This window comes from Leuresthes tenuis, unplaced genomic scaffold (genome assembly GCF_036924035.1).
Source record: "Leuresthes tenuis unplaced genomic scaffold, fLeuTen1.0.hap1 SCAF_18, whole genome shotgun sequence".
Lineage (NCBI taxonomy): Eukaryota > Metazoa > Chordata > Actinopteri > Atheriniformes > Atherinopsidae > Leuresthes > Leuresthes tenuis.
In genome coordinates, this window is record NW_027325372.1 from 6,613,699 (window position 1) to 6,624,696 (window position 10,998).

At 37.1% G+C, this 10,998-nt stretch overlaps 1 protein-coding gene across 1 annotated transcript in view; it reads right to left on the reverse strand.

The window, feature by feature from the left end:
- LOC140275325 (tenascin-like) overlaps positions 1–2,057 on the reverse strand; it is a 52,265-nt gene extending 50,208 nt beyond the window's left edge. The window contains exon 1 of the mRNA XM_072370770.1: positions 2,002–2,057. The gene's annotated coding sequence lies outside the window, so the exon portion shown is untranslated. The remainder of the gene's footprint in view (positions 1–2,001) is intronic.
- Between the last annotated feature and the right edge of the window lie 8,941 nt (positions 2,058–10,998).

Here is a 10,998-nt window from a genome sequence, read left to right on the forward strand (position 1 = left end):
AAGGAATATCCATTTTAATCTTTTGAGCCATGAAAACATAATCTCAAGGTTTTGTGTCAGATTTGTAGAAAGTGTCTGTATTGGTGCTGTAAAATGCTGCCCACTGCAATGCTTATTGACATCAAGATTTGTCCTCTTGTTTACACCAAGATATCCCCAACACAATCCTCCAAAAGATTGTAGGGATGGTTGTGACTTAATTCCCACAAGTTTTTTTCAGGAGACACGTGTGGAAGTCTTCGTGTTTTCATCCACTCTTTGATTGGGGTGGCTTAACTTGTGTCCTTAAGAAAAATACCTAATAATTAGACTAAAATTTTGACACATTGAAGTCAAAAGATACATACGTATATGCAGCTGTGCTTTATGCAACACCTGTAAACAAACATAAATCTGAAATCAGTTCATTCCACTTTAACAACAACAAAGTGAGGAATTTTATTTCCTTTCCATTTATCTATTCATGCATCCCTTTTCTACACTTGCTTCAGCTCTTCAGGGTCAAGGCAGGCTGGAGCCAATCCCAGCTCTCAGCGGGTGAGAGATGAGGAGCAAACTGGACAGGCTGCCTGTCCATCACAAGGCAAACACACACAGACAAATATGGATGTCACACTCATCCCTGCAGCTAAATTGGAACCATCAATAAACCCAGGACATACGTCTTTGTTCTGAGGGAGGAAAACATGCAAACTATAAACAGAGGGACTCTGTCCAAGACAAATTACAATTAAAACTGATAAAAAAATAAATAAATACAACAGCAAAAAGACCCTAAGAGATGTTTTTTTATCAAAACAATTTTGATTTAGAGCACGTGTCATGTTCCAAGTGTCTGATCAGCTACTTTTAATGTTGAGCTAACAAGCATTGTTAAACACACTCACTTAAGGCAGCTGCTTTGAAATCCAACACAGACCAGGACGAACACCTTCACAAGCCAACTTCATGAACAACATAATGAACTACGAAATAACTTTCGTGGGAGAAAAAACAGTGAAAAACAATCTGAATGCTTACATCTGGTCTGATATTTTGCTTCTCAAGCCAAGATGTGAGATAATGTCAAAAAAATTAATTTTGATTTTAGAATAATAATAATAATCTTCATTAATAATCTTCAGTCTTCATCTTCAATAATAATCTTCATTATTTATTGAATTGACTAGTTCAGGACAAAGTCTCTGTTTATAGGAATTTTCTGCATATTATTGCAGCAGCCTGCCTTCCTCTGCTTTGTATTGGGAAGCACACCCTTTCCATTCAGTTCTGTTAGGAATAATGCAGCATTGCATCATTCATTTTTTTAAGTAGTTGGGATAATTAGAAATAACTGCTGATTAACTTGCAAAAAATGTATTGATATGTAGAACATTTGCTTTTCACCCTCAACAATGGACAAACACTGTTGATACTATAAGAATATAATTATCCTCTTTTCTGTATATAAAAGGTGGAGAAAATGAGATGTTTAAGGTGTATAAAGTGTTTTATGTTGATTTGGGATTACCAGTTTTAATTTTTGTTTCGCCAATTATAAAAAAAAATTAAAACGTCGTATTTCACTGTCAAATTTATATTTTTTTGTCCAAAAAATTGATTGAAACTGATTAACCCATTTTCCAAGACATTTGAGATCAATTTTTAGACCACCTGACTTGGCAACAGCTTAAATCTGGTTTGGTTCGACCAATCAGCAGGACAAAAACACAAAAATATTATGTTGATCTGAAAGAATACTTTGCAGTTTTGTAGAAATGCAAAGCATGAATGAGGAAATTTTTGTTTAGCCGTATAATCAATAATCCAAAATATTGGATTTCAATTTTATTCACACAGATTTATCGGTTTGAATAATTTAACTAAATAATTTGCACAAGTTGATGAAACATCCATAATGTTAGGAACATACCCCGAATAATCTAAAATAATACGAAGAACATGGAAAATGGAGCACTCTGCCAACTTTTGCACTTCAGAGAATATAAAAAAGCATCTAACCTGCTCCGAGGAGTTTCTCTCCTCGCTGGTCCAGGAGTCTCTGTGTCTGTTTCTGTCCGGCTCTGAGAAGCTTTCACTGACTGACCAGAAGCAGGAGGGGGATGGACAGAAGGGAAGGAGAGAAGGAATGAAAGAGAAAGAGCAAGAGGGGAGGAGGAGAGCTGTAAAATTTTCTCATACTTGAAGAATTTTTCTTCCCTCTCTCCTCTCCTTCTCCTCCTCCTCCACTCTTTCACTCTGATGTCATTCTATGTGCTTCACAGGTCCCTGCTGGGCGGAGGATTTGCGATGGAAAACATCTGAATTTTTAGATGTTTTTAAGGGCCTGAAATCCTTAATGTGTTTTTGAAGGGGTCCCTGTCCTCTGCTTCTGGACGCTCTGTGACGTCTGAGACAGTCCACTTCTCTTTCCTTCTTTCTCTTTTGTTTGTTGACTGGAGTCTGATTTTGATGCAGCACTACAGACCTGTTCCTCTGTTGAGTGCTCCAGGATCTGACATCACACACAGACACTTGGCTGCCTTCACTCTTGTTTTGCTCAGATAGGATGTAAAACAAATCTCTGACATGGAATACTTTTATCCATATCTTTTTACTGGCACTGCAGGTTGGGATGAGGTTTGTTAAGGAGAACATACAGCTGGATTGGATAATCCACAATTTCATGTGGGACTCTCCTTGGATTTAGGCAATTCGGGATAAATTAGCAGTCTTGTGAAATCGACACCTCCGAATTAATAATTTTCTTTACAGTAGAATGATTTTTTTGCACAGTTCTCAGATTAAATTAAATCCATGGCATACTGATACATATTCATGGCCTTTCCCTAAAGAGTCTTAAAGACAGCTCACAGCTTGTATGTTTCTGCAAAAAATGGATAGCCTTAGTAAAATCTCAATATTTCTAAATGAAAATACTCAGGACCATCACATGCTAGCGCTTTGAGGTATAATGGACTAGGTACCCTGAGGAGGAGCGGGACAAAAATTATTATAAATAAATAAACCTTGGTAATAACATGTTGGAGAAATACAATGTGGATTAGTGGAATAATCTTATCTTAATGTGTAGGGCTCTGAATGGGTTTATTTTACAACCCCAATCAAGCAGTTTTGGTGCCTGAAGTTTCACAAAAAAAGGCTCCAAAATTGTCATGACTAAGTTTTCCACATTCATGTCCACATGTCATGATGACATATTTGTCTGTCCGCATTCTGGCTACATAATGTTCAATTGCAGCATTTTGTTGGATATTGATATATTTCCCATGCAAAGTCTACATGACAACGTATAAACACAATTTTTCTCACTCATAAAGCAATAGGTGTTACTCTGCTGTTGCTCACCAATTTCTACAACTCTTTCACTTATTTACTTCTCCCTCTCGCAACTTCTTTCTACTTTACCCTCACATGCAAATGGTTTAGGTTCAAATAAATGTACATGGATGAGTTAAGATATAAAAAAATACCTGCAGGTGTATTAATATTTTCAAAGTATTGTAGCATTTATAAAGCCTACATTAAGGCAACACAATAAGAATTTGGTGAGTGTCAAATGTTGTCCATCTACGGAGCAGTTGTAGTTTCACCTTAGCCGACTCACTACTCAGCCTGTTCTAACACTGTTCAGATTCTCTGTGCAGCACAACTTCCCTTGCCTCTTTCCTTCAGAACTGCCCTTGTCATCGTTCCTTGACAGTTTTCAATCAAAGTAAAGGAAAGTTTATCAGAAAAGACATAAGTTAATTGTTTTGACTGCTGTCTGAGTCAAGTATGACTTTGCATTTCAGCACTAACAATAAAGGAAACTGTGAATTTAAAATTTTCAGATAATTTAAGAGCATCCCAAAGGGCCTGAGTGTGAGCCTTGAGAAACCCTCTTGATGCGTATAATTATTGAGGTTTTAACTCAGATCCATGCCATGTGGGTCTTAGACATATGCCAACATGGCAAAAGCTAAATGCAGAACACACAGAGTTAAAACAGCAGTCCACAAAAGAATGGATGGCATCACACAAGGCATGTCAAGACAGTTTAAATGGAAAGCAAACAAGCTCAACACAAATCCTTGATTTGAGAGAACTAAAATGCTATCTTTTCTCTTTTGGTGAATGTGTTGCACAATCACATCACATTTGCACAGCGAGGAGAACACCAGCCCTCGATGACAGAAGATGAAATAAAACAGGTCTCACTTGACATTGCGTAAAGGTTCTGATTGTCCTGATCTGGTCCTGATCTGATTTGGATTTTATAGACACAAAAATGTGAATTTTTGAAGGACACACTGTACACCATGCTGACATATGCCAAGTTTTCAGCTTGTTTGTACAAAAATACAATAATATGTCTGCCAAACTTATCTTTGCCATTTTTTATGGATGCAATCAAAAAGACTTGTGACGGGCTGCTAGTAACAAAGTTCCTAAAGATACAACTTGAAATAGTTCTGTTGCGAAATTGTATGTTAAGTATAGACGCAACACTAGTACAATTCTTGAGTTATTTGCCTTTTTTCTGATGTAACAATTCATCAGTCAGTGTTGCATGGCTTTAAATAAAAATTCAAATCAGAATTCACTTGGAATTACCACATTATTACTGCCTTCATCTACAGTTTGTTGACCACCACAATTTCCAGTTGATTAGCCATCACCCGAACATAACCTGAGCACAAGATCAATAGGGGATGGGGTCTACCATGCCAGACAGTACCCAGGTGCAGGCTGTGGAAAAAAGGCCTCTGAGACAAATCAGCACATAATAGCGGGGTGTAGGATGAAGGCAGGTACGGCATACATGGAGTGCCATAAGCAATAATGGTAATGGTGTACAGGAACATCTGTGCAGAGTATGTGTTGGAAGTGGAAGAAACCTCTAAAGGTGATGGAGAATGACAGAACTAACATCCTTGCAAACTTCCAGATCCAGACTGATGATGATGTTGATGGCAAATCAACCAGGCATTATGATGGTCAACAAACTGCAGAAGAAGGCAGTAGTGACAGATGAAAATAGAACACTTGGAACAATGACCCCCAAACTGGGAGAGTGGCTCCAACAGATCCCAGGAACTACATCAGAGATCTCTGTCCAAAAGAGCGCAGTTCCAGGAACAGCCAAGATACTGCAGCCTGTGGTCGAGGACCCGAGCTTGAAAGAGGGGCCCACAGTGCAATATGTCAAACACACATGGCTGTCAGAGGGGGCACGAGTTGTTTCGCACTATGCTTTCTTTTTAGAGACTGCTGCTTTCTAGTAAATTCTGTTTTGTTGTGAATGAGTGAAATGACTCAAAGTCAGAGGTCAAATACGACAGCTTTGAATCAACTTCAGGGCGAGACAAATGCTTTGAATGGTTAAGGTCAGGTTGCCAAGAAAGAAGAAAGAAATATGAAGAAAAATTACTGTGAACATGATTCCACTCAGTGGGAGGTTCAGGTTGGATTCCAGATTGAATTTCTTTTTCTTTTAGTCATGGATAAGGCGAGGCATGAAATACTTTCCAGTATGCTCATACTACAGTTACTCTGCTACAGTGATATTACCAACACTAACTTACCTTTTAAGCTTTGTTTTGTTTGAATTATTTTTTATTGTCACTGTTGTATTGATAAGACAGCACATTCACAATTACATTCACGACGCTAAAAGTTTGTCAACTCAAGAGTTGTCTTTATTACTTTACGAGGATTACCTGAAAACAACACATCTTTAAACAAATACTTTACACAAGAATAGCTAAAGAAATTACGCTGAAAAAGTTAGCAAAACATTTAATAATTGGTCCTTTACTTATTGTGTAAAATGCTCAAATATTTAAGGACCTCAGAGAAGGAGCTTTTGATGTAAATCAGGTTAGAAAAGGTTATAAAAGATTCTCTAAAAAGCTTAGACTTCAATAATCCAGGGTCAAACAGATTGTGTACGACTGGAGGATATTTAACTCCACTGTTACCCTTCACAGGAGTGGTGGACCAACAAAGATCAGACTAGGAATAAGTAATAATAACTGTCTGGGAGGTCATAAAGGAAGTAGTAGAAGTAGACAGAAATAAGCAATGAGCTGATGAAAAACTGCATATAAAACTGAAGTTGTACTTCTGGGTTTATATTTGCAAAGGAGAACAAGTTGTGAGGGTAAAATAAGCTGAGCAGTTCAGCACAAAGATGCTGTGAATGCAAAGCTGAAGGCAAACATTGGCAAAACATTCAGACCTGTTATATGTGGGCTGAAGTCAATCACCTTTATGTGCATCAACTCCCCTTCAAGACCCTACGCACTTACTGACCCTTGACCTTAAAAGTTATCATAAGGAGATTAAGTTTTAAAAAAGAAAGATCTGATAGTTTTTTTTCATATTATCTAAAGACTTTAATCAATACGTCATATTTCTTTCTCCTAATCAGACATTTTGGCTAATCTTCTTTCAGAGACTTAACTTAAACAGAGAGCACAAAGCCAATCATAAAATTGCACCAGACTGCATCTGGATTGCTTGTTAGACACTGTTTTAAAGGATCTTTGTTACATATTGTGAGCTTTCCACTGCAGCATGATACAGAATGTGTTGGCCTTAGGCTCAGTAATCAGAGGCTGAGGGCCAATCACCTTTAGAATCAAGTTTACTACCTGGACCCAACGCCTAACAGACCTCCAGAGTGCACTAACACTGCTCATTGCTCCCTCAGGCTTCTTTCATGGCTGCTTGTGTGACAGTAGCAGAGTCACTGCAGTATATATTTATTCCATTCCACTTACTAATCTCCATTTTATTACATTCTTCACACTTTAAAAACACTTTTAATTTGATATGAGATTGATTTTATTGGACATCTATAAACATGGCAACACATTATGGTGAGGGTAAAAGAATGAATGTGACTTCATGCATTTATTCATGTAGAACTACAAAGAAAGCACAACCCTGTATGATGCATGGTTTAACGCAAGATGCATACATTATTACTAATAAGGTATTGAAGTTATAATGATACATGAGATATTGTGTTAATATCTCCTTCATTGTCAAGAAATGGACTCAAAGTCCAGTCAGCGATGGAGTGCAACATCTTCATCACTAGATATTTTTGCAATCTGGTCATTGTGTAAAGATAAACACATATGCCACACATATGCTTTAACATCACATCAAAATCACTGTCGTTTTTTCAGTTAAGATGTTTGTCGACATGTTTATTTCAACGACCTTTGCATATGAATGCATGCATATGTGGCTTTGGGCATCTTGAAACCAAACTCAAGATAAGGATAGACAGTGGAATGATTTACACTTTTTCCAAACTAAGTAACCAGTTATTGACGCACAGAATTATTACTGAATTTGCACTTTTATTTTTTCATAACATAGGGGATAGCTGTATTAAAAAAGTTAAATATATTATTCAGTTTTAAAGGAGGATTGTTCTTTCTGAATTCAAAAGAATCCATATTTATAGAGGTCACTGCTCACACATTTAGTCCATTTTATGACCCACAGACTCAGCCACATCCTGTAAGGATGACATTGAAACAGCTAGTAACTCATGTTGGCTTAAGAAGCTAGTTTAATTGTTGTTGCTAGTTTAATTTAATTGTTAAATTTATGGCAGAGAGAAGTGCACAATATTCTGTTCACATGCTTCCTAACAGTTCTCAAAATTTACACGATTTGATTTTAATGATTTTTCATGGATGAAGTTGTGATAATTTACGTATCCTTACTGTAAAGCGTGCTGTATTTTGGATGTCAAACATTTGATAAAACAGCTAATCAAATATTTTAGAAAAAACACAAATGTTACTCTGTTACTCAAAGTTTTGAATCACTACAATCTCTACATTCATTAGAAGGCTCAGAAGTATTTCTCTTGTTTTTGCAGAGAGGACAGAGTGTGCAAGACTGTCATCATGAAGAACAGAAGAGTTTGTCTTCTGTCAGTGAGGATTTCCCTTTGGGAACAGTGAGAAGTCTGCATCTCATTCTCCTCACATTCTTCCATGTTAATATTTCAAGGTAGCCAAACTGAATAGAACCTTGGTTGATATAATCAGAAGAACTGAGGGTTTTTCTATCTATTCAACTCAAATGGGAGTGATCTTTGAGAGAGGACACACATATATATATATAAAATGTGGTCCTACAAAACAAACTGTAGTAAAGCATCAAAACAGAAGTTCTTTTGATGTTTTATGAAAGTTCTTTAGTGTCTAGTTCTATCACGTATGTTTTGTTTCTATACATTTAAGAGAAAACTGAAGATGGATTTTATGGTGCTATAAAAGGTAAACATGAAAAAAGTTCATGTCAGATTTCTTTATGGAGTATGTATAAAAACAGCAGTTGAACCAAAGTGCTGAACAACTTAAAAGACAAACCATGAAACATAATTAAATGATAAAATATGAAAATAGATAAATAAATAGATAATAAGATTATATTTTTGCAAATATCAACACTATCAAAATAATAAGTCATGTTGTCGTTAGTGGTTGTGTGAGAGAGCCCAAATGCAGGGATACTCTGAAGAAAGTCAGATAAAGAGCAAACTGACTTCAGTGAACTTAGGATAAAATAGGCAGGGCTCTGCGGGGCAGGAACTTCAAAGAATTCCCAGCAAAGGGGTAGCAAAAGAAACTAAACAAGAGAGACAGAACAGGACAGGAACAAACAAAGGGAGAGACAATGATCTAACAAAGTACAATTGAAACCAGGAAAAATACAAACAGAGGAAGGTAATGACAAACAGAAACAGTATCAGAGACTTGGGGAACAAATGTATTAAAATATGTGTTTGCACAAGGCCAGAAAAGTAAATAGAAATGATTTTTGCCTGATTTATAAAACTGTGCGTTCATATACTGCATGTGCACGACTTGATTTCCACTTCCTTTTTGACTCACAAATAGAAGACACTCTCCTAATTGACAATTTAACAAAAATGAACAAAAATATCATAAACGCTACAACTGAATTGGCAAGAAAGTTGCAGCAAAGAAAAGGAGCAGTTTTAGGGGATGTAAAGCCAAGACACTCATCTGTAATGGGCAAGAAAATTAAACAAGTTTATTTTGGTGATACCAGTTCTATCATAACCAGAATAGATTAACTGTAAAGTCAGAGCAAGATACCTGGTACAGGTTAAAAAGAAATGACGGGATTATAAACACGAGACAATCAGGTCACACAAAGACAACATCAGAGTTATGGGCAGAGGACAGGTGACTTCTGTTTTATCTGCAAAAGATGAACACTTCACCTGTACAGTATGCAGTAAGTATGCAATCTGTAAGGCTAGTTGAATGGGATCCATCTAAAAGATCAGCTGTCACCTTAGCGCTTAAAGTAAAGGCCAAGAATACAGTCAGCTTTTTTCCTATCTGCCCTCAAACATTTATCCACCAGTTGATATTCCCCCCCAAAAGAAATCAACAAGACTTTAGAAACTATTTCCTTTTATTATGTCAAAGGCATTTGTGAAGCCTTTAATGATGAAACAGTTTCTCTAATCACATGGCTACCAAACCACATTCTACATCAACATATTAATATTTAACATAATGAATAAGGGTACAGAAAACCCCCTTGGACCCAACAAGTTATTTGTATAATCAACAGTTCATTAACAACAATCCATACATTGCATCTTTAATAGATAACTATAATTGGCATAGCATGAAGATGCTTTTTTTTATCACTCGCTGCCAGCAAGGATTCGTATGTTTCTGATTCTGATTCCAAGAACTGATCCGCTTAACTGTCACCTTTAACGACCCTCCTCAGAAGCCTATAGTGTGCCCCCGAGACTCCTCTTTGGAGCTTTTGTGGTCTCTGAAATCACTGAAATGCCTCAGAAACCAAGAACACGTGCACAATGAAGCGAAGGCTAATTGTACCACATGTGTTGCTGGCCAAACCAAGCTGATGCTGTGAGAGTGAGAACCAGAATATAACGAGAGTGTGGATCTTGTAAAGCTGGAAAATGCTGATTGAGGCCGACACCTACGTCTTGATTGTGCTGTCAATAACTCTGACAGAGTGCGTGTGTGACCAGGAAACAGCCATTTCCACTGTGGGTCATTTACCTTTTTTTTCCACCGGGGTGTCTGGGAGTTTTTGACCCACACATGACAAACTGTGAGACCACAAACCCCTCTGGTTTCACTCTGACTTCAAGCAAAGAGTGGATCTCTGTTTTGGGTACTTTTCACTTGAATCCTGGTCTAACCACCTCATTGTGCTTGATCAGAAGCTTTGTGCAGGGATTTGTCTCTCCAATTAAAACAAAATAAATACATGACCATAACTGACCACTTGGTGGGTTTGTTTCCATTTTGAGTTGCTTTATCTCCATAACACCTAGTGACAGTGCTGAGAGGAACAAAAACATGGAAATTTGATGGATCTATCTCATGTAGAGGATCACATGGATATCTATACCTGCTGGTTCTCGAATATCATGCAAGCATTATTTTGCTTCTGTCATGTGAAAACTACCACATCCTTTCAGTGACACTGACTAAATACCCCTTTACCTGATGCAGACGTGCACTCGAACAACTGTAGGAACCAAGGAACCATTGTTCTTTTACAAAGGCAAGGACCAAGGCGAACATTGTCTTGAATCTACTTGTTAGCAAAATAATGCAAAAATCTGAATTTCATTTAACTTGATAAAGATTTGGAGAATGGGCAAAGGAAGAGCAAATTAAATTTTAGCTATGTAATTATTGTTTGAAAGCATAATTTAGTAAAACCTACAATACAAAAGTGAATTTAGCTTGGTGGAGATTTTGAGCACAGGGGAATGGAAAATAAAGCAGTAGACTTGGCAGTAGAGGCAGTCTAATTCAAGAACTGAGGGGCAGTTATGTGAACATTGCTGGTTATATGTTAGGAAAATATGGGAGAACAACCAAACCAAATCTAATGATACTTTATGACAACATGGAGCACAAGCAAAGGAAAAACATTATACATTTTGGTGCAGAT